Raw genomic sequence first — 26611 nt, forward strand, 5'->3', positions numbered from 1 at the left:
GCCCGCGGAACACGCGTGTAGTTTCGCGAAACTACGGTTCAAGCATTATTGTTATAATATGCATAGAATTATTTTGACATTATATCCCTCCGCTTCGTCGTTTACGGTTGGAACACGCTGTATATCGTCCCATCATCTTTCACAGTCGAATTGCCACTCGAGAATGCAAGTTGCAGGCACTCGCGCGATCAATGATAGGTACTCGCATAGAAGAGGACTGCCGCGGGCAATCGTATTGCCCGTCGGAGTGGACCATTAGCATCGTTATACTTGGAAAATATAAAGGAACCCGACATTCTCGTGTATTCGACATGGGATATGTGATTCGCGCAATCGCAAGGAAATACCGTAGCGGCAAAATATCGGATAACGTACGCTCGCAGCTTTACGGCGGATCGTAAAACTTCTCACATTCAGTCACCGTTATTGTTACATATGCGTCTTCATATATGTTATTATATCCCTCTTGTTTCTTCCGCCGCTCGAAAATTGTATCGAGTCGCGAGCAGGCAGGCGTTAAAAAATTAAACTCGGCCACGCGGTCCTCGATCTTCTCGCGGAGTACATCGGCGATTGATAATTAAAGAACGAAAACCACGCGAGCGGGAGAGCTTCGTTTTCAAGTAAATATTCCACGGGCGCGTTCGTCAAGTCCGTTGCTTTTACGTCCCCGTTATTCGTTTCGTTTTATCATAATCCGAGCGCCGTTTGCCGTCCGATAAGATCTATACGACGTCCGCCGAATCGGAAATGGAGTCCTTTACGGCGGTGATACGCGATTCCGCGGTTCGCGCGCGCGTCTGTAGCGCGCTTACACACGTACGCACTTGAATAATAATAAAAATATCGCGCTTGCATCGCGCACGTATGAACTGCAGTAGGTTGGCGAATCCCGATACGGTCTCTCCGAGTGCGCGACGCGCCTGAAATATGCACGAAACGTAAGTACGAAACTCGCGGGATATCGTATTGCGCAGCCTTTTGTTTTATGCAGAGAATGGTGTCTCTACTCGCGAGTCGCCGACGTCCGGCGCAGCGTGCGGTGCATCTCGTACATCGAGCGGGACGTCGCGTTTTCCTCGTGATAGCGCCAGCCCGCGAATTACCTTTTCTGGCTGGAGCGCGCCGCGACTCTTTTTCTTTTTTATTTTTTTTATTTTTTTTTTTTCCCCTTTTACGCCCGCGTGACGTGACGGTATTACGTGTTGGTAACATTAATAAGTACGGTCACAATGGCGAAAGAAATTGTGGCACAGTTTTTACCGGATAAAAGTTGAGATAAAAGATGACGCGTTCTACGCGGAGGGAACTGCCATTGTTCCGCCGCTATACAAATTATCCCGAAGTAACTTGGCCGGAGAGTTTATTGATGACTTTTTCATAACGAAAATTGGACGGGTATTTTCATCGTATCGATCGCGGGCTCTTTCACATTTGATGTATTAAAATCCCTCGCGGTTTGAACATTTATCAAACTTGATTTCAAATTAATTGGAGACAAAAAGTTTTATTATTCCCATAGAGCCGCGAGGGAATTAATTATATATTTTTGTTCCGAGGCGGGTTTACGGGCGGCGTTACGCGAGCACGCCCGATCGAGGAAAATCCCGAAGTGGTCTTGTAATACGGGGGAGGCTCTCTTTATTTGGTCGATGGCACACGGAAGTATCGGGGCACCACGCCCTAAACATCGGATACTCGCTAGCGCGCGAGCGTGCAATTCGCGTCGACTCAGCTCACGGCCAATTCCCGGATTAGTCGCGGCCGAATTAATCTTCCGTTCGCAAAGTATGCACGAACGATTCGATCAGCGATGCGAGATCCCGAAATCTCTCCGTGGCAGAGTTCGTGCTTTCGACGTCCGCTGGCAAGGGATGGCTTGGCCTGGGGTTCGGAGCGGCGGAGGTGGAGGTGGTGCGGAAGGTCGACGAACGCGGGAGCGCGCAGGGGGTGTAGCCGGCAATGCGTACCTGTCAAGAGCAGAGAACTAACCCCTCTCTCGCTCGCTCGCTTACCTGCTTGCTCTCGTTTCACCTGGCGCGCACGAACGTCCGCTCTCGCGTGTCGTTGAAGCGTGCCGCGTACGTACGCTTGATATTCGCGCCCGCGACGTACGCACGAGGGGTTGCGTAACCGATCTCACCCTCGCCTACCTCACCTAGTTCCCTTTAAAAGACAAAACGGATTTACCCTGCGGTTCGCCACCGCCGCCGTCCCTCACCCTCCGTCGCGTCCCTCTCGAATCTTCGCGCTGTCGAGAACCGGCTATTTGGCACGTTTCTCCCGGTCGGCGTATCGAGCAAACGCGCGAAATTATAACGAGCGATTTTGCTCGAAAGCTAATAACAATTCAAGCTTAATGGCAATCGATACTCGATTATAATAATAATGTCGGGCGTACAAGTGCCCTTTCACGTGCGGTCGGGTTTATGAGGTGACGGGAATAAAATTTGGGGCGGTACGCGGCCTAGTGTTTTGCACGGTAGATATACTTATTTTTCCAGGCACATGGCGCGCAAACAATGCGCCGTCATCACCCGTAAATCCGATAAATATTAAAGCGCGATACATAAAAGTATCTCCCACTCGCATGCAAATGCGGGGGAGGCGGTACGAGTGCGAAACGTGTCGTAGAATATACAGTTTGCCCGCGCTCACGCAATCGACTTGCACATCGCTCCGGGTGTATGCCGAAACGAGATTGATCGTTACGATCAGCCTTTTGTAAAGCGAGATGAGAGCCCTTCGGGCTTTCCCGGAGGATCTATGAAAATTCAAAACCGCGAAATGCAAAACGGAGCCGGACCATTAACTAATTTATCCGTCAAGTTTATCTTCCCTGCTGATAACTTCCCGAATTGTTGTGCAAATCCCGTTCCCCCGGCAAGAAAGATCCTCTCTCGCCTCTCCCAAAATATCAGTATAACCAATATTTTGTTATTGAAACAATATCGGATATTTTTGATTCTGAAACAATCCGGACCAATATCCCGGTCAGGACCCGGGACACTTCTCAATTGCCGTACGTTAAACGATGGCTACGCCGACGATAGAGTATAACGCTTCCACCGCGCGACACAACTGGCGTCGGCAATAAACCTCGCCGCATACGGAATCGCGACGACTCCGTTATTTCCTCGGGTTTTCACGGAATTTTCTCATACCGGGCGAAGTCGGAGGGCGATGAATTAAGTCACTCACCCGGGCGTCTGACCGAGGGGATCTGTCCGATAATCTACCGCCGTCCAGTATACGAAACGAGTCGGTTATTGTTTCCGTCTCCTGACCGCTTTATTCGAGATACCGCGTACCGAGGGATCGACGGGTTTTCTTTCCTCGCGCGAGGCCTCTCCGCCGGGAGTCTCTCGTTCGCCGAGAGAACGAGAAAGCGAAATCACCGACACGGGGAGGTAAAGGGAGGTGAAAGTGCCAAAGGAACGTCGATAAAGAGAGAGAGAGAGAAAGAGAGAAAGATAAAGAGAGAGAAAGAGAGAGGAAGCGGTATCGGGAAATTTCTGAAATACCGTGGCCCGTGAAATGCACTTGCTCTGCATTCGTATCCGGTCTCTTCTCTTCCCGCGAGTCGGTGGTGAACGCCGCGCTCTTGCACGCGCATCGACACTTTCCGTACCATTGCGTAGTACGTTTATAGGTATTTTACGGCGTGTGAAAATAAAAAAACATGGGAGGTACTACATCTGAGCACAGTTTTCGATTAGAAGGAAAGGATTTTTTTTTTATCAACTTTAAATTATAATTTCTTTTCCCTCCTCTTACGCGTAGTTTTTGCACTTGTTATTTATATAAAGTTTAATCGAATTCTAATACTTTTTTTTTATAAAAAATATATCGCGTTAAATAAAAGGCGTGGAATCGAGATTTATTTTTTTTAATTTAGTAAGAACGTAAACGCATTACGTTTAAATGTAAAAATATTTTTTTCTCGCAAATCGATTGATTATTTAAAGACGATAAGAAGCTTTCGGCACCGCGTTGCGTTCGCCAATACGTTGTTTAGGGTGTGACGTTAACGTCAACGTGGGTCTTCTGCGAATTGATACAGGCCTAAAGCTGGTAGGGTATATTAATCCGGGTATTACGAGACTATCATTCTGTATTCGAGAGAGTTATCAAAGAGGGTATTAAAGGACTGGAGCTACACCCTTCCTTTCGCCTCAATAAGTACCATTTGCCCTTCTAGTTTCTTAAGCGCGCAATCCGTAAGTTTTCTCAACTATATTTCTAATATTGAAGGCACGTAAAATTACACGAATTTAAAGTCGAGAATAAAAGTTACTTTCCAAATTATTTAAAATAATCAATTATTAATTTTCTTAATTTACGTTAATTAAAAAAAAGAAAAAATTAAATATATTTATATAAATTATTTTTGATACGTATATACTTTAGTCTGCGATATTATCGCGCGTTATGCGAAAACGCGGATTTCTGGAGCCAGTAGTTTGCCTGTAGCCGCCGTAACGGGCGACACCATTTCGCGCGTGGTTGAGATATACCAAAAATTCGTGAGATATCGCGGTCTGGCACGGAGAAGAGAAAAGGGCAAGATTGAATGTCGGAGAGGAAGATTGGGGGATGATAGCCTTGAAAGTTTTTCAGACGCGCCTTCGCACGCACGCACTCACGCACGCACGCACGCTGCGTGTGTAGTGGTAGACGGGACGATCCTCCGTGTAGCTGTTGGCGTTCGGTGGTGGACGATAACGGTAATCCAATTTTTCGGAATAATATTTGTCTTGAAGATCGACGACTAACGTCGCGCGAACCCGACGTGTGTGCGTACGTATTCGTGTGCTCGCACAAAATGCACGCTGCAGCAAAGTATTCCGTTCCCGTCATCCGCGACGCGTTTCCCCCTCCCCACCGTTCTCTTCGTTCGTTCTATGAAGAATTGAGAAGTAATTGTCGAAAACTTTATTGATAAAAATTCACCGCGACCGAGGAGAACGTATCAACTTGCGACGCGGCTCGAGAAACGGAAGAGAAAAAGAAATTTATAGATTTTCGCGCAGACAGTCAACAAGTCAAAAATAGTTGGTCTGCCGTTTTCCCGGTTCGGTGCTCCTTCCGAATTGATAGATGGCCATTCTCGGACGCATTTCGCGGCCCTATCTCAAACAGTTTGGCGAAGCATTGAGAGGAATAATACGCTCCGCTATCGAATTTTTCATGAGATTGACGACGGCGGAAACGAAGAACATTTTTCTCTGAACGAGCATATACATATACATATGTAAAGGTATACACGTGTACATCGAAGAGCGGATATGGCGTTTTCTGCGGTGACAGCGGCTAGCGTACGTAACCCTAGGCCGCAGAGGCAGGGGATGAGGGAACGGGGGGGAAAATCAGTCATCGGCAATCCGGCCGGCGCGGTACATACATGCGGCACATGTGAAACTCGTCGCACACGACGCTAAAATCACGTTCGCTAGCTGCCGTCGGCGCAGCAAACGTCATATCTGCCTTCCATCGTACGTAAAAGTATTAAAAAAAGAGAGGAAAAAAAATTACGATGCTGTAATCGACAAAGTTGTTCAGAAAAAAAATACATGGATACGTTCGCGTAAATTTTTAACTGCAGATTAACATTCTTTAGATAATAATCGCGTATTTGTCCGACGATAAAAATGTACCTACAGCACTACGGAAGATGCTCGCTTTCGGCCCCGATTTCTCGTTTCTCAACTCGTACACGAACTTCTCGAATAAAATTATCGTTAGGGAATTCGTCAACCGATAGAACCGACAAACGGGTAAAGTCGAGTGTTAAGTCAGTTTCTCGCCTTCAGTGAGTTTCCGTGAGTGCGCTACGCGATTTGCATACAAAGACGAGAATTCGCGCCAACCCTCCCGCGACTCACGATCCTCTACGTTAGACGGAGTGAATGTCGTTTTGTTCGTATATCGATTTTAAAGAGACGTTTTTATTGCGACCGTCGCGAATCGGCTGCGCGCGGCATTATTTTGTCGATGATACCTCGCTGGGAAAGTGATTTTATTCAGCCAAATAAAGTAAGAATTTCATACAAACGAATGAAGGTATTACATTAAATCGTTAATTAAAATTTTTTATAGTTATTTCAACTTGGTAAGATTTGTCTCGTCATGCTCGAGCAAAATTGAAGTCGATATTTTATCTTTTAAATTCTTCTCGGCCTATGAGCTTAATTAAGAGAGAAAAAGAAAGCGATTCGCAGCGATTAATAGGCACGAGGACACCGATAAACGTTACGAAATTTGCTTACTGTAAACATCAAGATTAACGGCGCTAAAATATACCTCATTAATTCAGCCTCGGTGTCATGTACGTTAATTTCCTGTTCGCTGAGTAATTATGTAAGTAGCGTAAATGGCACATGTATGAAAGGATGAACAATTTGAAGGAAACAATGCGTTAAACTCATATTCCTGCCGTTTTTATATCGCAATAAAATTAATAACGTTTGCGTGAAGTAATTTATATTTGCGATATTACATATTTATTTAAATTAATTTATCTATTAGTCGTCAAATTATTCAACGATTTTCCGTGCAAAAAAGCGGTCCCTCGATTAAAAAAAAAAAAAAGTGAAAATTACGAAATTAGTTTATTTAGAATAAAAAATATAAATTATAGTTAAAGCACGAGCGCTCGATCGGGGAAACCGGTCAAGTCCTTAAATTCCTGTGATACATTCGCTCCGACATTTCTCCTATTTGCGGAGAATCCCTTCGCACGCCAAGTTAGAAACGACCCCCGTAGCGCCAGACGAAAAATCGGATCCGGTACGTGCCCGGCCAAGTTTGCGCGCGCATTTTTGCGGACGTGTGTGCGCGCTTAGAAAGAAAAAGAGAGAGAGAGAGAGCGAGAGAGAGAGAGAGAGATTTTTAACGGAGGGACGGCGCCGTCGCCAGGGTCTCGCGGAACGAAAAGACACGCTCGACTAATTTTCTCGATGCGCCCGGCTGGTCGATCGACGTCGATTTCGAATGGGCGGGAACCCGTAACTTCACGGTGGCGCGGCCCGCGTCGGAGAAACGGCCGTGGGGTAGACGTTCGAATTCATGACTGTCGTAAATATGTTAATACTTCGTAGCCACCCCCGTTGTCGAGAGGGTGATTTTCGAAGACGCGCCGGCATCCTTCCTACGGGCATTTCTTATGCCGGGGTAGCATTGTAAACGGGCGAATTGTATCGTCAATATAACGCCGCGCGGCATCGGAAACTTCTTATGTGAACTTCGGTATTTGTTGCCTATTCAACGCCGTCCTCGGTGCGATGCGCTCTTTGCATTGTTGTTGATTTATGCCGACTTTTTGCGACACGGAGTATGTTTATGGCGCAGTATCAATTACAGTCGAAAGCCATTATGGTTCTTGCATTACATATCAATTGCTACAATGCATACATATGAGCAACAGTCGACGTGAATAACGTGACTAATAAGCGAACAATGATAAAGATTTATGTACTAATTAATTGGAGCATTAATAAAGGATCGGCGGGAGGGAGGGAAGGGAGGGAGGGCGCAGGCTCGCGAGGAAGATAAATCTTTCTTGATTACAAAGTAACGTGTAATTATATTTGTTTTAAATAATATATCGATATCAATTAATACCGAATCCCGACATTCTAAGTTTCACCGTCGACTCCTAATGGATTTCGATTAGTAGCAATCAATCCATTAGAAATCTTCTTCCGTCCTCATCGCGGTTTATTTGAACGTCAACGCCCATCAAGTCGATTACTACATAATGTAATGCATTACACCCCGCGTAATGGTTTGGACGTGGACAATCTAAACTACCCTGGATGCTCGCAGCTATTTCTAACGATTGATAGAGCTGTAATTGTATTGACCGTGCCTACAAATAACGTGCCTGTACCGCTAATACACTTTAGGACTATGGATTTAATGGCCCGTATTCTGAACGGATCGCTTACAAGAGCAGTAGCAGTTATTAGCGGCAGGTCATTAGACGGTTTGCGAGGCCAACGGCCGACAGGTTCGTTGAACATGGTCGTTTATAATCGTTAGGTTGTACATTGGTGCTAATCGAATGTCGAGATAATAGCACGTACGGGCCGAATGAAAAATCCCCGAAATTCGACGGTCCGCGCGAATAATTCGATTGTTACAATATACATTATATACGGATTGATGTAGTAATATCAATATGGCGAATAATAATTACTGGAAAATATATTCTCTTAACATCGGCCGTGCAAATTCTATCGGTTATCCTATCTTCGCTATTGATGCGTATGATTATGATTGATTCTAATTGGTCAACACTTGTTTGTTTGTATTCTACAACGGTGATAAACACTATCAAAATATTATCTCGCATTTTCAATATTGTTACGTTTGGTTTTGAATGAGCGTATTAATTATCGCGATATCAAAGCCCGTGCGTACGCTTTCGTAATGCACGGTTCTATTTCGAATGACGATAAATATGTGAATATTTGAGCGAATATCCCTGTTTATTTTATGCAGTTATCTCCCGCATAACTTCAAAGGAGCCGCTAAATGAGGTTGCATAGTTAACATAATGAACGACGGTGTTGTATCTTTAGCATTTAATCAAAGCGCAGTTCGGTCTCTATCCCCCCGGCCGCTGTGTGTACCTGCAGGTACCGACGTCGCAATAACATCGATTTTCCGTAATGCGAGATACCGCGGCGTCTTTGATACACCTTCTTTTTTTTTTTTTTTTCCTTCAACCTCCACGATGACGGATCACCCTTTGTAACAACATACCGAGTAAACAACGTCGTACCTGTTTTTATGCGCACGTACGCCCCGCGGATGTCGCTCCGGCGTATAAAAATAGTGCTTTTATCTACGTCGAGTAAAGTTCGCGTCCGGGGTAAGTCTTTAAATGCGATCACTGGATTTAATTAGCGGTATTCGTTAATAGTTATTACGTAATAATCGCGCGCACGTAATGCAGCGCCGTCGGCTTGACGGAGACAAGTGCCGTAAACAAAGGCGCGATGTAAATTAACTCAACTTTTTCAAAGTTCAATCCGACTCTCGCCCGGCTCGGGCGTCTACGTGCTGCTAAAATTTCTATTATTTCCTCTTTGAAATTTACTTACGTCGGAAGGCGAAGCACGTTGTGGCGCAGCTAGATAAATTAATCTAAACATGCATCTAAATTACGACAGGCTTAATTAACCTAAATCTCATCTGCGCTACACGATAGTTAATTATATCCTATCTCTCGAAAATGATCAAATTAGCTTTTTCTGGGTACAAATTTCCTCTCGCTTTCTTTCTCGTTGCTTCATACGGGTAACGCTGCGGCTCTTTCAGCAATTTCTTCTCATATTATTATTAGCTTTCGGGCTGTTTAGTTTTAAATTCTGGTCGTAATTGAAGATAAAAAGTTTTATTCTTCCAAGAGTCAATTTACGCGCACGGGGTCGCTTCGTGTGAACTGGAATTAGTTATACGCGAAAGATATATATTTATAGAAATATACCCGGAGATGTACTCGGGGCGACGCGCGAGATTTTCGATGTGGTAGTTGGCGAAAAAGAGGGAATGGCGGAACGTACTCCTTCATCTCCATAGTAAATATTGGATCGCGGGATATATACTGAAGATTTTGGATATTGCTGGCACAACATCCTCCGGTGTTGCTCTCGGTGTTCTGTGTAATAGAATCAACAACGTTATAAGGTTGACCTCTTATTTTATTACGCTCGGGATAGAACGGCGAAAGTGCTGATAACGATTCAACCGGCTACTTAAAAAGAAAAAAAAAAAAAAATAAAAAAACTAAAAGAAAAGATCGCCGACTTGATTTGTAAAATATATAAAATTATCTTCCCAATCGATTCTTTGTCTATAAAGTGACGTTATTCGAAAGGGTGATTCACGGACGAAAGAGGCAGCGAGAATTCTGAAGCATATAATTTGCACATTGTTATAGTATTATTGTATATCGGTCGTGGACTTATTACTGTCTGCTAAATATCGTTATGCCGAAATGAGATCTATTATGAGTACACGTAACGAGCAGATGCATTGAATATTGTAGTTATTTCTAGTTGAACGATTAATTCGGTAATTATTTGCGATATCACTTGATTTGTAACGCACCATTGTCGGCTAATTAAGTTCTCTCGTTAAAATACCGTGTATCTGTTTCGTGTGACATGGCCGCGGCTTAAGTCTAATAATTAATATTTGGCAACCGGCCGCGTCAGTGTTTGTACGTGTGTCGGTGCGTTAATTAGTCCAATTTAATAGGGAATCACGCTTGTTAACGGCGATGTATCGTCGGTAATCGGCTATTTTTTCGCGCGCGCACAAATAATACGTTCGGCACCGTCATTTGAACAATGATGATTGCACGCTGGTCTAGATATAATTATTAATACCCGCAGCACCGTTCGTTCGTTACGCATTCATTTCCAGCAAGCTGATGGTAACGCAATACCGTGCGCCGCCTATATTGTTCGATCCGCACAATTAACGTAAAATATTACACTTGCCCCATAGCGGCGATTTTAGCCATGGAATTTATGCCCGCGATACCTCGGGGGAGAGGGGTCCATTTCGCAGACCGCGCGCAAGACCACAATCGGAATCTTCCTTCGACGCGGGGCTCTCTCTAGTCCACGTCCGCGAGACGACAATCGACGGTTTGTTTGCTCTCTATTACTTTCTGATTGGCTTGACAATCGTTTTTGAATTGTTAATGCGCCGCTCCACTTTATTCAGCGTAACCAATTAGAGCTTTAACGTTCGTGAATTCCTCCGAGTGATTCCCTTCAACAACCCGCGGGCGTAATACCGCGGCGTTGCTATCCGGCAAATATACTTTCCGCACAGCTGAATAAAATCAATGTCGTTAGCGGGCGATCCACCGGTGAACCGGAAGGATCGATAGCTTGCACTCGCGCGTCACTCTATGCTCCGCTCATTTAGGATGCGCGAGGTGCATCCTGCAAAAATTCCTTTTTCTTCCCCCCCGGCGAGTTACTCGAAAGAGAAGCCCTCCCGCTACCTCGCCGGTGTTTTTCTTCGCGTCTATAGGGTCAACAGCCCGTCCCAAGAAACGCCCTTCATCTAGATCTAGAGAGTCCGGCCCGCGGCACGTGACACGGCGCAGAATGCACGTCTCCCTCCAGCAAATTGCAAATTGATTTCTCTCCTAGTCATTGTCCGGCCCTCGTGCCGATTCCACACGAGTAAATCCACGGCGGCGGCAAAACACAGTGTCGTCGTTCAAGCTCGATAATTTATCGGCTTTACGGTCGGAATGAAGGCGGCGGCGCGCGTGGGCGCGCTCCGTAAAGTCGGAGAAATGACGCAATGTTAGAACTGTCGGCAACTGCATTTATTTCCCAAGAAACGTTCTGTCAGATATTATTTGTCTGTGTGTTAGCGTGGAAACGTTTTCATTGAAATATTGCGCGGCTGTTTGTTTTAACGTTTTCGCTGCGCTGTTACTCGCGCCGGGAAATGCGCGGTGAAATGGCATTGACATTTTTGAACGTGGGCGGTAAATATTTGCGGCCAAATGTATGCGCGCAATTACCATTAACTCGAGACTTTACCATTCCCGCGCTCAACGTCGCCGTATCGAATTGTGTAACCTGTAATTGTTACAATAAACATTTTTTGTTTCTTTTTAATTTTTTTTTTTCTCTTCCCCCTGCCCGCACTTTGCAATGAGATTTTATGTAAATTGTACCTGTTTAGTCTCGCGGTTTAAAAATAGTTTGTCCCGCGTCGGTGATATCGACTCCATCGTGGTTTACCCGAGAGACGTGAATAATGAATCTTTAGATAGCGTGACTCGGAGAGGGCCAGGGACTCTTTGATATTCGAGTAAATCGTACCTGCGTCGAGAGCAGACAGAAGCGAGCAAATAAACGATCCTTAGCGCCGTCGTTAAAACTATTTCTTAAAGTACGCCGGAGAAAGAAATTCGACAAAGTCGTACCGCGTAGAAATATCGATGGTGGCGAGTCGTCGAATGTAGACGAATAAATAGTTTCAAGTGTTACGAAAGGCGAAGAGACCAGGAAAGAGAAAACCGCGGGTAGGCGAAAGAGAGAGCAAATATGGGGGGAGGGAAGGGGAGTGAGAGAAATGTCGAGAGTCCGAGAAAAATATTTTTCTGTCTACCAAAAGCATCGCGAGACACGAACGATTACCGGATTTTCGGTGTAAATGCGGAATACGAGCATCGATCATCTCGCGAGAACGTAATAATTTAAACGGCCGAATGAGCGGAGAGCGACAGTCGCATTTTTTATCCCCTGTCAGAGGATACGACTCTAAGCACGATCCTCTTCTCCGTTTTTAGGACACCTGTCTGCTCCGTGTTTTCGAGAGGAACGACGCTGCTAGATCGGCAAATTTAAACCGGACTTTTTGACGAGGAGTGTAGCATCGATTGCTTTTTATAGCACAAAAGTACCTACTATTGTATATTATAGTTGAATATTGTAAAGACTTTTAACTTAGTCACTTTAGTCTAGACTTCTAATTTTACTTGCCTAAGCTCAAGTCGCGCAAGCAAACGCACTTAAATTATATAATTTTATGCACGTTGAATCGCGTAAGGCTCATTTTATTTCTCGCCGTCTAATTTCGGCCGCAATTAAGTCACGTATAGCTTTTATACGGTGATACGTTTTATAAATTTATCAAGTCCAGCATGAAGTGTACGGGAGAGTTTGCGACAGCTTTGGCTACGTGTACGCCTGGTCGACGTGAGAAAGAGACGGCGAAAAAAAAAGAAAAATTTGCGAGAGAAAGAGATGAGGGGGAGGGGGGGTGGTAAAGGCAAAAAATAAGAGAAGGCAGTGGAGTGTGGTATGAAAATATAAGGTGGGATGTAAAGACTGTGAATTCTGCGGCTTTTGTTCTTTCGCCTCGTTCTCCGACGTTCTCGCGTACGAGAAAATCCACAGGCTTAATGGTCTCGTTTATTATTTCTTATACCTTGGTCGTCCTCTCTGTAAGAGTCCAGCCAAAAAGTCAGCCACTTCCCACCCTCTCTTCCGCGTTTCTTCAGCCTTCAGTCTTTCAAGTGGTCTTCTCCCCCCTCCCCCCCCTCCTTTCCCCCTTTTCGCCCTCTTTCTGATATACATCAACCGAAAAATGCGCCTCGTAACTTGCACGTCCAAGTATTTTGTGCGTCCCAAGTTGTTCCCCGGTGCATTCGCATTTTTCTTTCCAACGATTAATCATAAACTCGTACGTGTGCGAGTCCGCGAAACGTATGGTTGTTTAAGGAGGGCTCTTTTGAGGAAATAAAAATTGAGCTACGAGGGAAAAATTAGAACGGAGAATTGGACGGAAGCAAGAACGGAAAAGCGAGATAGCGAGGGCCAGAGTGTAACGGGAGAGTGTACAATTTTCCGGACTACTTGTCACCCCTTGCGAGTAACATGAGCGAGAAATTTTCTGCGCAATTACAGATTTTGCTTCATTTATTTAACTAGACACACATCACGCGTTTACATTTTGAATTACGCGTGTTAACAGTGGAGGAAAAAAATGTCCCACAAAAGTATTAGTTTCCTAATTCTTAACAAACGGACTTTAAACTGTTTGAGTTTCGCAATATATTGAAAATTAACTACTTCTTCTTTCTTTCTTTTTTTTTTTTTTTTTTTACTTGTTGGAAAATTTATTATTTCCGTTTTTAAGTATTACAAGGAAAATTTTGTTTAACTTCTTTTTTTTTATTACACGAATTAATTAATTAAATAGGTTAGTCGGTGTGAACTTTGAGTTTAGAAAAATGTATATTTACGATATACGTATGTACAAATTAAATAAAGGAAAATCAAGTGGAAAAAGGGTAAAGAGGAAGAGCGTAAAGCGAAAGCGAAAGGAGGAAAGTCCGGCAAATATCCGGGCCGGTTCTGCAGGCGATTCCGTGAGTAACACAAAGGGAATCAGGCGAGGTTGGGCGGACGCGGCGCACGTAAAATATGATGCTCTCACGTCGTGTAGAACAGACCACGCGCCCGGCGCCGCCTTTAAATTTTAGTTCGGGGATCGAAGAGCTGCCGTGAAATCAAGCGAGCGATTTTGCAGTATGCAAATACAAACCGTGGGGAGGATAGTACGTGTGCAAGCCGAATTTAGGAGAACAAAAGGAAAAGAGAGACAGAGAGAGAGAGCGCGCGCGAAAGGGATGACCGACGTAGAACAAAGAGCAAAAGAGAAAGCGAGATAAGAGCGAGTCAGCGATGGAAAGAGGCGCGGAAGGTGATTTGAAAAATGGGGCCGTAAAGCATTCCACTCATATCGTATCCCACCTTTTCACCCTCCATTCTCGCGTCCTTCCGACAACGCGTTCGCGCACATATTCGCCGACGTCTTTTCAACCCTTTCCTCCTCCATCCCGAGCGTCTTTATAGCATCGGAAGAAGGAGGACGGCGGGTAGAGTCGGGCAAGAGGAGACGCCGATTTTTAATTTTCGCGAGATTTTCATATCGGTAGAAGGCTACCCCCTTTGTCGCTCCTAAGAAGGATCGCGCGATACGTCGGATTCCTGCGAGACGGAATAATGCACCCGGGTCTAGGCCGGGTTTTCTTGGGGCAGAAAGGGAGAGAGCAGGAGATAGAAGGTCATAATAGTCTGGCTTCTCCGTTGCGGCGAGATGCTTTTGCCGTATATTGTTTGCAAAGCATGTCATAAGATGCTCGGCGCACGATGAGAAACTGTCGTGGTCGCGAACACGATCGATACGCGGTCTGACGTGCGAATCTCGTTTGATAACGCTACTACTAAGCGTATAGTTGCATTCCAAAGGTTCGTCGAGGAACAATATCTCGTGTAGATTAAGATTAGCAAAGTTTTTTTTTTTTATTTTGTTCTCTTATTTACGTAATTGTTTCTAAAAGTAGATTAAAAGCCCGGCTTTAAGTTCTTGATAAATTTATTTACGGTTACTTAACGAAGCGTCAAAAATTAATTGATAAAAAGTATATTGGAAAGTTTTAATATATTTTGTATAAAAAATTATTTTAACCCGCTGAACTAAATGTTCTTTTTTTTTTATTATTAATATTTGCCCCACAGCATTTCCTTACGAAAATATTTAAGCTAGGACGTTACAAATTTATACAGCGACCTAAAAATTTGTCTAAAAGAAGACTTTCAAATAAAATGTAGAATATTATTTACTACAGCTGTGACATTTTTGTAGAAATTGAAAAATCACAAAATGTTGCCCAATACATTTTAATGCTTGCCGGATGCGACATTTGAAGGGTCGGAGCAAGGTGGGTTTTTCTTTCTTTTTTTTTTTTTTTTTTTTTTTTTTATTATTTTCATGCCCAAGACAGCAATGTCCGTCAATGTGCCTACGGTTCGCTGTACAAGCACCGTTTATTTTTATTTAATTCCGGAAAATATTTTTTTTCTCCCTTTTCTTTATGTAAATATCGTGTAATGTGCAACACGCATTAAGCGTTGTACTATGTTCACTCAACAAGGAAAATAGTTATTCTAAGAGCCCGTGCTCGTATATCTCGCTAGTCAGGCAAGAGCTAAGGAGGCTGCGCAGCGATCCATTCAGAAAATACGCGACACCGTAGTGCTTACGGTAGTAGCGCTTATAAACCAGCAACGCCAACCGCATTACCGCCTTGCCATCTCGAGACATGCGCATTTCCCAACGGCGGCGTCTCGTCTTAAAGAAAATGAAGGACGTGATTTATTAACGCTCTCCAAAGTTACCGCTTAGGCGCCATAATGGCATCGTCGCAATTATTCTAAATCAGAGTCGCTCAGAGAAACGCTCCCTACGCTTTTCCCAGGTACGCGCCGGCACATTGAAATCCACGCGAGATCCAAGTTAAAAGATCACCACGATACGTCGAGAAGTTCACCAAGAGCCATGAATTATACCGTTGGTTTCTAATCGGTACAAATATTCTATCATTTTTTAAATCTTTTTTTTTAAATCTAAATTCTTTTTTTTTTTTAATTTAAAGAAATATTAAAATATGAAACTTTGTCAAGAAAAGTTCAAGACAATGACGAAACTTGCAGATTGAAATACGGTAACGAACGGGTTAAGCACTCGTGCTGTACGCGCTCGGAAAGTTTCGGCGCGTAAGGATGCGTTGAATGCGCGCGGCAGTTCGTAAGTTCGCGCTTTGACTGGGGCACGTGTCTCGTTACCGGGGCGGGTGGATCGTCGCCGACACGCTCGTATCCGTATTCGCCGATAACTCGAGGGAAGCGTAGACGTGACTTAAATCGCGAATCCCCTCGCCGTCGATGATTTTGCAGTTCGCGGATAAAGGGCGGCCTCGCCCTTGGATGCGAAAGGGCGCGTCTCTCTTATCCAACCTGCGCGCGACTGCGAAAGAGCGTGCGACGGTTCACGATGCTTGCACCTGTCGACCCTCCGTTTAATAACTTAAGCCTATTAGCAGTCGAGTGCCTTCGGTCTTGTCCCCGGAGAAAAGAGAAAGGGAGAGAAGCGTGATCCCCCCTCCCCCCGCCCTTCCACTCTTCGTTCTTTTTTCACGGTAATCACGCAAACACTACTTTTTTTCGGTCGGGCCGCGGGAAAATACTCAATTGCTCTCTCTCTCTCCATTCCGTTTTTCCCAGCGTGCTCGGCGCTTATTAGCATCCGGAGTGCAAATTATTCGTCGGCTGTTATTACCCGTCTCCCTCATCACCCCCTTTTTCCCTGCCTGGTCTTGGTATTACTGGGAATGTATCCCGCGATTACCCGGATTATTATTATTATTATTAATAAAAAAAAAAGAAAAAAAAAGAAAGTTCCGCTCTTCCGTTCTCTCGACAACCACATGCAGGCGCTACTTTCTTCTTGTCCCTTGCCCTTCGACGTTTCTCGCTGGTGAGCCAGTCAACGCAATTTTTTTTTTTTTTCTGTCTATCTCTTTATCACGTATTTTATAATACAAAAGAAAAATAATTTGCGAATTATGTAACGCTTGTAAACAAGATGTTAGGAAGGATTGCCAAAAAGCTATTTCCGGAATTGCCGCTGTTTCTTTCTGCGCGCGAGCATTATTCTTTCGGCAGTCTAGAGAAAAATCATCCTTTTCTTTTCTACTCGTGTACCGCGTTGATTAGCATTTGCGTAGTAATTTACTTTTGTGCTTCCACTATGTACGCTCGCCGCACTCGCATACACACACACACACGTCCACTCGCTTTCCTTTTTCTCGTTTCTTTTTTATGAATATTCGTCATCGTTAGTTAAATTATTATCGCTTTATGACTATGCGTTTCTGTCATACTTCCGGCGCGCTGTATATTCGAGGCGCCAGCTTTTTTTTTTTCTTTTTTTTTAAACCTCAGCATGCATGGTACATATTAAAAGGCGATATTTTTTGTTTCTTAATACGCCGCGCGCGTTGGTTTCTATTTGCGGGGCTAATGAAAAGATAATGAAAATCTATTCGCGATGCATTGCAAATAAAAAAAATATCGATAGATACAATTTACAATTATCTGTATGAAATTAGGGAGAATATGTCTTTTGGCGACGCTCTCCGCGCGGAAAATTCTCGCGCAAAGTCGGTAGATCGACGGAATGCGGTAAACGCGGACCGAGGTACCTAACGGCCACGAAAAGTATTCCGTCGGGTCCTAAGCTCGCCGGGGATAGGGAAACGTCGCGGAGCTCCCACGTGATAAGGCGATTACTCTTTCTATTTTTTCTGCTAAATTTATGCCATCAGCGCCGCGCCGCCGGCAGCAACAATATTTTCATTGTGCCACCGGCAGAAAAGCAATTATCGTGCGGTGCGCGCTTTCTTGGCGCCCGTGCTACAAAGCGGATAAGGATCTCGGGGCGCTGATTTCCGGCGTGGGAAGGGTTTTACGGTCTGTCCCGCTAATTGGAGCGGGTGCTTTCCCTCGCGGATGTTAAACACGGCGGGTAATGGTTTCTTACGCGAGGCTACACGATCTTGGTAATACGCTCTATTGACATTCGCGCTGCTTAAGCGCGATTTTCCACCGTGACGTTTCCCGCGGCGACGCAGTCGTTCTCTGGCGTTAATAATTTAATAAATACTAGAACAAATCTTGCGCGGCACGTACGCCCGCGCTCGCCCTTCGCTCCACCCCCTCCGGCCACCTGTCCGTCTCTCTCTTTCTTTATCTCACCTCTGCACAATTCAACGCTTTACAGAAAATTCTTAAAAGTGGTAAAAGTAGCGGGTTTGAAATACACGTACGATGTGTGAAAAGCGCGAGAGGCGCGGACCTATTGTTAAGTAATTTGACTGATAGGAGTGGAAGGGACTTAAAATTCTCTGTGACGCTTAAATTACCCTCTTTTCCTTATTTTCTAACCATCCCTTTTTCCTCCCCCTGCAATTTCGTTAATGAATTAGAATTTCGAATAAAGTTCATTAGCTTATAATTATCTTAATTTTCAAAAGTTGCTAATTATCTCTCGCGTTGGAAGATAATGAGATATATTACAGACAGTTGGATTTCTCTTTGAGTAATGCGCGTTGTTAAAAATAGAACGAATGCGTGGCGTTTACCAGGCGTCTGCTAAGTTAAAAAATTAAACGCCGTCTTCTTTTCGCGCGCGAAGCGGATAATTCGCGCGAGACATAATACATGTTGCGTGAATAGAAAACGGGCTAACGTAATTTTTTTTTATTTTTATTTTTTTATATCGTCGCTGGGAGAATTATTTCGCGAGGATCAGTTTTGGATAGAGAATCGCGAAATTAAAGAGACGTGCAAACGCGATACATCGCACGATATGTATATGCATATCTGCATAACGCCACCTCGGCAGCATCGACAACAGGACGAACTGGATTATGTATATCTTCTAACAGAGGTGCATCCGCGACGGCATGAAATTTACGACGGGCATGCCGACGCCGGCTGGATTTTATTTTTTTGTTCGCGCTTGTAACTAGGAATTTATTCCGGATTTCATCCGTTCTGGCCGGCTGCGCCTCGGTGCTACGCGGAGTTAGCGGCGTGTGTACGCGTATATGTACGGGAGTACAATCGAATTATCAGCAACCATGGGGAAATCCTTTAATACCGGCACACGAATTTACCCTTCCCGATCGATTAATTCCCTATGAAATCACCGGCCATCCTCGTCGCGGATTAGGTCTCGGTACAGGCGCATCTACACGCGCGCTTACACACACGTACTCGCACACACGTATATACGTGGACACCCATACGTACGACCCGCGCGCAAGCATCGCCGTGCGCTCTCAGGCCTGCGTCACGCACGATGCATGCGGAACCTCGATGCAAAATTAACGAAGAAGTCCGCGCCCGAAACCGAAGGGACGATGCATCCTGCATAATCTCGTTTCGCTCGCGCCGTCCTACATCCGCACGCCCGCTCGGGAGGCTCGGAGCCTGGTTTAACAAAGTTATAACATTCAATGAGAAGTTATGTGCGCGATCGCGGGGAATTTGTTTCGCGCGGTAACTGGTTCCGGCTGGTCTCGCGGATATTTGATTATCCGGCTTCCGCGTCGGCCGTAGTGGGAATTCGCGGGAGAGTATGTACAACGATATATATATATACAACTCTGGTCGTGTCTCAGACGCTCGGACGGTCTGGACCGCAGCCGCGGGAAGTCGAGAGTTACCTCGACACGAATGACGATTGTTTTAGCGCGGGTGATCGATGGCCCACCAATTGCGCGATCGAAGATTGAGGGAACTTTGCGAGGCCAAGCCTCGGGGGTGGGTGGGAGGTAAGGAGATACGGGCGAGCGAATTACACATATACGTGCAAACGTTTCCTTCGAAATTAAATTTTAATGAGCGTTCGAAATAAATTAACGGAATACGTACGTTATTAAAGTCTCCTGATTAAGATTTAATCCGGATCTTCATCCGCGCGAGTCATTGATTCGACTGAGAATCGAGAATATCGCCAAGTCATTAATTCGAAACAACCATTATTTCGGTACTTTCGGAAAAGTTTTTCGGCGACTTTACGGGGAGTTATACGTGACGACTTGGAAAATAAAATTGGTCATTTCGTTCGTTATAAAATCTCCGGCGTTATTGAGAACTTTGGAAATAAACCTAGAAAATTTACAACGCTGGATACAGTGCGAATAATTAAACGAATAGGCCGGCCCCCGCGCGGTCGTAAAGGACGAACGTTATCGCGTTTATTCGACAAAAGTCGTGGAAAGAGCAACGAGAGGAAACTCGGGGAAAACGAGCGAGAGCGAAACGCAACGTGCAATCGTTATGTGGTACAGCACTCGCATTTGTGCTATAACTGCACGCTAGGCACTACATAAATGTGACTGTATACATTGCGTGTGAACGTACGCGTGTGCGCGACGCACACTCGCGGCTGCACCGAGAAAACAAGTATATAGAAACCGTGAGCGAGTGGTCGCTGCGCTAGGGAGCTCCCTTAACCGAGATAAACTTACACGATTAGGAATAAAAATAAAAAATAAAAAAAAAAAGAGCCGTCGGCAAACGGATGATAGGATGACGAAGAGCGAAAAAGAATAGAACACCTTCGCGGGGAAGAAAGTCGAATTAGAGCAGACGCGAAAGACGAGCGTTCGACGCTCGGGTGGAGCCGAGACGCGAAAAAGGAGCATGCAAGATGAAGAGATAGAGAGAAAGGCAGTGCCACGGGACTCGAGGAGGCGAAGAGGAAGAAGCAGGGTGGCGAGTAAATAAAATATTCAGGAAACCCGGAGCCCCGGGCGTTCGGTCGTGGATGCCGAGGGTGTCTGCCCCAAGTGGTGGTCGGGAACCGCCAGGCGTCTGCCGGCGGAAGAGGGGCTCGGGGGTTGAGAACTGGTCGGACGCCCATAGACTTCGGTAGGGCTGAAAGTTCGGCGGGATAAACGGCCCGGTCCAGACGGAGCGGAGGAACCGCTCGGCGCGACCGCGTATAAAGGAGGGAAGAGAACACGGCCCGGGCTTGGTTTTATCCCGTGGGATTCGACGTTACCCCGAACCAAGAAGGGGGAGAAACGAAGGTAGGATACGTGTTCACGTGCGTCGTGTACCGGCGTTCGAGCGGCGAACGGTTGCACCTGCGGTTCGAGACCATCTTGCTCTTACCTCCGCGTCGCCCCGGATCGTCCGACGCCTCGCGGGGCGCAGCTTCTCGCTCCCCGACACTCTCCCGACTCTATAATGGAAATTGGGCATACACGTATTCTCTGTACGGCTTATACGGGCAAGTCAAACTCTATGGTAACGGCACGTGCAAATTTTATCTCTATTAACGATACGGCGAATATATATATATATATATATATATATATATATATATATATATATATATATATATATTTTTTTTATCCCCCGTCTTCCTCGAGTCTTTTTATGCTCCTTTAGCGTGAATATCATTTCTTTCTACAGTCTATAAATATATTTTATACTAAATATGTATTTATACTATTGTACATACGTGAAAATTATTAAATTAAATCTGTAAAATTATTGTTCAAATAAAAATTTTATAATAATTGTTCTTGATAATATTAAAATAGGGGATAAATTAATGAAATTTCGTTGAAAGTAGTAGAATATAATTTCTAGCGTCATGGTGATTGATTAACATTATTAAGAAGGAAAGAAGCGTTTGTTGGAAGACGAGTTAAATGCGCTAAATTCGGCGCTAGCGACGTATCGGTTAATTCCATGATCTCGAGTTCGCATCTGCGGCAGGATTTCTCTTCGAATTTCACGCCAAGCTGCCGGCTTAAAGCACCTCGACACGCCGCTCAGCCATCTTCGATCCCGCATCCCCCTTCAACTTCGCCCTCTTACATAAACACTCGGAGAGAATCGCGGAGTAGAACGTCGGAATGATGATCTTTCAAGAGAAACAAGGTGCTTTGGCATCGTGGATTCTCTGTCGATCTTCCGAAGCTACCGGAAGATCAACAGAACTTAATGAAACATTAATCGAAAACGCACAGATTAGACGCCTGCAAATCTTTCTACAAGTGGTAGAATCGTTCTCGTAGTAAGTTATTAGATTTCCTAAGCTTAGCGCGTTAACCAGCGATAAATGAAAACGCGTCGTTGTTAATTAGATTGATTAATAAATCAAATCGAAATTAATTATTATAGCTAAGATACGTATCTACGTCATCGTGAGTTTAGCGACCGAACTATATTTTCGGCCCTTTAAATTGCAATCAATTTCTCGATACATATTTCCCCCGATAGAATGAGAAATAAGAAATGATTCATCGTACGAAGAGACGAGAGAAACCAAATCTTCTATTGCTCGGCGATTACTTAGATTTACGAGGAAATTGAGTCCCGGTTATGCATGCGGTATACAAATATCTTCTTTGTAAGAGGGTGGCGTGTGTGTAAATATAAATCACATATGTTCTGTTTTCGCCTCTAAAATATGCAACTATTTCGTGAAATCGCTTTTGGACCAGCTCCGAGTAAATATTGTATCGGAATGGCATGGCGAGAAGAGTATTGCGGTCTCTCGCGGGCAACTTTGTTCGACGTTCGAGTTTCCAGCTCGAACCATGACTCTTGGTGCAACCGCACGATCTCGTCTGCGGTCACGAGTGGGATCTAAATTAATGGATTGGAGCGCAATACATTTTCTTGTAAAGGACAGAAGGGTGTAGCTATTGATCTTAAGAAAATATGTTCGAAACGAAAATCGCGACTCCGGGCCCCGGCATCTATCTCGCGCTCTCGTTCTTCTGATCAGCAGTAGCCCGACTTGAATCAACTAACCGACCTTGATTGCATCTAAATTACAAACGTTGCTCGACTAACAAATATATTGACGCAACGGTATCATATAGTGAACTCGAAGTCATTTTCAGCGCCCGTCGGATATCCACTCGATTTTTCCCCTCGGGGTGGGGGAGAGGCGAAGGCGAGGGGTAGATATATATTTATAATTTTGTTACATCACGCAAGAGTGCGTTTAAAGTGGTGCGCGCATTTTCTCATGCGTGAGAAGGTAGCATTCCCGTCGGACTTAAAAAGAGCACCGCCGGCCGTGGAATAATTCGACGACCTCGACATACCGTACGATAATCCGCCATGTCACGCGGCGGCAAGGGGAATGGAAAGGTGAAAGCACCGGGGTGAGACTACGCGAAGGGATGAGGCGGATGTAGGCGCACCGTATATACAGCGAGGATTATAATAAGCCGCGCCGCGCTCCGAAATTTATTTCGTTCTCCATTAATAACGGCACTCCGGAGGCCCGAAAGGGCCAGCGTACCAGCACCCTTTCGCCACGCGACACTTATTACTATCATCGCCAAGGGTGGTGCCCCAACCCTGTCGGTTCACTTTTGAAACTTATTGTTAGACGATTATCTCGAGGAAAACGATTCTCTTCTGTAATTTTCCAGGAATTTAATCTTCGAGCTTTTCTTTTTTTTTTCTTTTTTTTTTCACGAATAATTTTTTAATCGTATTAAATTTTAAAAATATTTTCTCGTCCCAGTATCATAAGGTCGTTTTGTTAGCGCTACGTTTTAATCTCTCTCTTTCTCTCTCGGTTTTTTAATTATTTTTTTTTTATCGACAATTATGTATATAATGTACTAAATTTTAATAAAGTATAATATTATACTATATGTATACCGAAGGACAGATATGACGTTTTTGTGCGGCGACAGCGGCTAGCGTACGTAATTTTAGGCGGCAGAGGCAAAAGATAAGAGAACGAAAAGAAATCAGTCTTCGGCAAACCGGCCGGCGCGGTATATACATGCGGTACATGTGAAATTCGACGCGCACGATGCTAAAGTCACGTTCGTTAGCTGCCGTCGCCGTATCTACCTTTCAGCGTGCGTTATTATATTTTCTAAGATAATCCCTGAAAAATTTCCGTGACCGTCCGCTCGTTGTCAATTTGTCAGCAACGTCGTTATCTTGCTCGTTAATAATTCGGTCGATGATCGTATTCATTTTCAGTGGCGCAAATACTTGTCGAAAACGGTCTCGTTAGCGTGCATCGATCGTTTCGCGTTTCCGCAATCGGGGTATCGCGGTCAACGTCGCTCGTTAGAAGCGCTTTTGCTTCTCGAGTAACGTTCAATCGTCTAATTAGCTTATCTACTCAGTTAGGATGGTGAGGGAATACGCGGTGTTGACCGCCTTTTCGATCGCCGCTTCCGGTATTCATCTTAGTTAATTTACTTACCGCGATAATCGCCCTCAACGTTGACTACGCGCGATTTCCGCGGTGCTTTTATCTATTCGGCAAAACCGGTGCGTATCTTTGAGAAGCCGACCGAAGGGAAGACAATAGAGAAACGCGGGAGTCAAGTTGTTGAACTGTGTTGCAGCGGCGAGTGTATGAGAGGCGTTGATTGCGATTACTCTCGCGGGTAATTATGCAACATGGTACGTCCGCGAAATGCAAACGCTTCCCTTATCGCTGCTCTGTTACAGCCAATCCATGCATTCGCGTATCTCCGAGTGATAATAACTCGGTGTAACGAGTGGCTTAAGCTCTAACCGATATGGTTCCTAGCTTTGTTTGGGAATGTACATAGGTATTAACGGATTTACCTATCTACTGATTAGCTAAGTATCTTAACTAAATGTGCTTTTGCGATTGTGACGCTTACATTTGCCCTCGAACAACATCTTGGAAACGTACGCCGGTACTCCGGGGCTGTTCATCATTCCAGCGCACTTTAATAGAGAATAACTTGCGCGATTGATGTTCTAGATGTTTGAGATGGAAAGTTTCTCCCCCCACCCTGCTCCGCCGCGCCCTAACGTTGGCTCTCGCAATAGATTGACGAAGCATAAAATTTCATAATTTTCAGTTTTCGACGAAAGTGCATGTATAACATATTAAAGCTGTACGAACGTTAGGAAACGAGTAACTCGGTCAATTCCGAATGTATTATCACTTTTCAAGTATCTCAATGGAACTAGTTCATCCGGCAGCTTACGCCTCGTTAGTACCGAATAGGCAGCGGCATTATTAGAACGCTTTGGTAGAACGAAGTATTTGCAATCATTCAGAATGCATTCATTCGATCTTGATCTTTAAATAGTACATACTGTATATTGAAATAAAAAAGAAATAGATGAAAAGAATAAGATAATTAAAAAAAGCAACACATTATTAAATAAAATAAAATAAAATAAAATAAAATAAAAATAAGGAAAATTCTTAGAGGTGCTTCGCGTAGATATTTAAGTGTGCGACATTGATATTTGTGGAATATATTACACGAGGCGTTTTCTTGTTTCAGTGTAGAAAAGCTGGTTGCAGAAGAAAGTTGCGTACGACGAATCGAATTCACGGTGCAAATTGGTGCGTTGGGAAACAGGTATTTATAATAATAGAGTGTAATAGCAAACGTGCAATTTGCATGCTGCACGTTATGGGCAGCGAGAATGTGAGGCATAATGTATAAACTTTAATTACGTCGCTTCAACTCGAAATTAGAATTGTACTTAAGTTTTAATTGGATCGATTGTCATTGTTGCAGTAAGGGCAAAGTTGTGCATCATGATTGGCTTTTCAATTTTAGAGTACTCCAATTGCGTTTATATTATCCACCGAAACTATTATACAGTTAGCGGAGTTGATAATATAGTACGCAATACTACTGAAATACCGATAAGGAGTCATTTTATTTTTTCAGTTTAAGAAATCGGTCTCCAAATAGATCTTTCTTTTTTTTTTTTTTTTAATAACTATCGACAAATTAAATCCGCGTTTTGGTATTCATAAATTACGATATCTATTCGAACCGGATAATTAAGAAAATTTTATAAACTCTAGTCCCATGTATTGACTAAAAAAAACGGACAAAACTTATGTTACGGGACGTGACAACTGCATCGCGAACTGAGAAGCAGCGGCGTCTCGTCTGCGAGGAAATTTCCAACATTTTTCACGGGCGTCGACACCATTCTGTGCTTATGTTGGTTTCCGTCTGCGCGCGAAAAGATCGCGCAAGGTAGAAAGACGCGTTTCAGTTTTCGATCTGAGAATAGGAGACTATTTCGAAGCCGTATGTTGATTTCCATTTTCACGGGCAAGAGAGGAAGAAAAAAAAAATGTTCAATGCGAAAAAACGCGTTCTCGCCCTTTATCCGGCCACGTTCATAAAACTGGAGACAGCTATATCCATTTCCAAACAAATTCCTTTTCTCCGCGTATCGAAGATTCTATTCTCGGATATTGATTTCTCGATTGCGCGAGAAGAATACAGAATATGTATAAAGAAGCGTATTGGTTATTCATAGCCGAATAAAACGAAAGCGAGCTCTCATTTTTATTATTTCCGTGCGTCACGTACGCGGGAGGGATTGACACCTCGCCGCGAGGATTAACAGTTGATCGCGGTGCTTTTCTATTGGCGCCCAAAGCGGAAAGATTTGCGTTTTGATTAGCGATCGATGCGTCCGATATACCTCGGGATCCTATTATCGTGCCTGGGGTGGTTCTTTCGGGTCGCTTTACGTAACGCGATCAGCGAGAACGTACCGCCGTAAAACGCCGGGGCTTGTCTTACGTTATTGCACATGACGGACGTGTTTCTCGCGGCACCGCGTCAGGGTACCGACAGATGCATACTCGCCGTAGATATTGTCTCGTGTCTGAGGCATCTGGCCGG

At 44.4% G+C, this 26611-nt stretch overlaps 1 protein-coding gene across 4 annotated transcripts in view; it reads left to right on the forward strand.

Annotated features, from left to right (window-relative positions):
- LOC139104448 (uncharacterized) overlaps positions 1 to 26611 on the forward strand; it is a 230150-nt gene that overhangs the window by 40288 nt on the left and 163251 nt on the right. For 2 of the 4 annotated variants that reach the window (XM_070659958.1, XM_070659956.1), the window contains exon 2: positions 25238 to 25315. The gene's annotated coding sequence lies outside the window, so the exon portion shown is untranslated. Of the gene's footprint in view, positions 1 to 25079; positions 25316 to 26611 lie in introns of those variants that run through there. The other 2 variants (XM_070659960.1, XM_070659957.1) reach the window with 2 other exon arrangements.

The sequence above is a fragment of the Cardiocondyla obscurior genome, linkage group LG07, assembly GCF_019399895.1.
Source record: "Cardiocondyla obscurior isolate alpha-2009 linkage group LG07, Cobs3.1, whole genome shotgun sequence".
Taxonomy (NCBI): Eukaryota; Metazoa; Arthropoda; class Insecta; order Hymenoptera; family Formicidae; genus Cardiocondyla; species Cardiocondyla obscurior.